The following is a 1,386-nucleotide window of genomic DNA, read 5'->3' on the forward strand; positions in this document are numbered from 1 at the left end:
TGCTCTCCGAGTTGATATCAAGCTGTGAGCCTCTGCTTCCATCAGGAAATCCTTAAATAGTTCATTTTTCCTTCTAGGAGCCTGCTGTTGTGTTCTGCTAGAGGGAACAGGACCAGGGCCAAGTAAGATCTTGAAATTTAAGATAGAGACATCTGGTCTGAGTTTTCTGAGAAGCTTATTGAATCCTACATTAATCTAGGCACTCATAATACAGAAACTTAATCTTATAGGCAAGTGAAAGAGATAATTTATGTTAAAGAGCCTAGCACAGTTCTTGGCATGACTATAGTAGGTGCTCAATAAATGCATCTGTACTTCCTTTGCAAAGGACATCAGAATTATACTGGTTTGTACACCATAAGTAAATACTATTTAGTGGAATTCTCATGTAACAATATCCTTTCTACCCCTGCAGTTCCAACTGACCAGTTGTACAATTATGACGCTATTAAAACTTCTGTTCAAAAGAAGGACTTTATTTGAAGGCATGCACTCGTGAAAGGGAAATATCTTGAACCCCTAAAATCACTAAGCTAAATCACCAGCATGAAAGAAAACTCATGCTGGAAATTGTGTAGGGCAAACCTGCCTCCAATTCTATTCAAATTCACCCCTCTGCTCACTGAGATAAATGCACGTCTGATTTCTTCCTTAGGAAGGCTAATTAGAAACTCAGAAGAACGCAACCATTTGTCTCTCACCTGTCTACGACCTAGAAGCCCCCTCCCTGCTTTGAGACTTCCTGCCTTTGCTTGGAGTTGTCCCGCCTTTCTAGACTGAACCAATGTACTTCTTACATATATTGTTTGATTTGACTCCCTAAGATGTATAAAACCAAGCGGTGCCTTGACCACCTTGGGCACACATTGTCAGCGCTTCCTGAGGCTGTGTCATGACGCATTCTCAACCTTGGCAAAATAAACTTTCTAAATTAACTGATACCTGTGTCAGATTTTCTGGATTCACACACTGGACAAAGGAGAAGTGAACAAAACAGCCCAAATTCCCATTTGTGTTCCTATGGTGTGGGGATGGGGCAGCAATGGAGACAGAAAGCAAACAAGTAAATGAAGAAAGAAAATATCACTGAGACATACTAAGGAGATAAAAGAGCATGAAGAGGTTGAGAATAGGGAGATACTTCAGCCACATGGTGTAGGAACCTGGCTTCCAGGCAGAAAAACAGGCAATTCAAGAATTCCAGGAATATGGGGTGGCGTGAATGTGAGAGTAGCTGGAGAGTGAAGGCCTGAAAAGCTTCAGCTCTAGAATCAGAGAAGCAGTCTCTGCACCTTCACCTGGAAAAGCTGGAACTCAAAGCAAAGTTCAAGAAGTAGCACAACACTAGCTCTTCAAGTAGGCTTGTGAAGTGTGTCCATGAGAGTG

The sequence above is a fragment of the Cebus imitator genome, unplaced genomic scaffold (assembly GCF_001604975.1).
Source record: "Cebus imitator isolate Cc_AM_T3 unplaced genomic scaffold, Cebus_imitator-1.0 Scaffold269, whole genome shotgun sequence".
NCBI lineage: Eukaryota > Metazoa > Chordata > Mammalia > Primates > Cebidae > Cebus > Cebus imitator.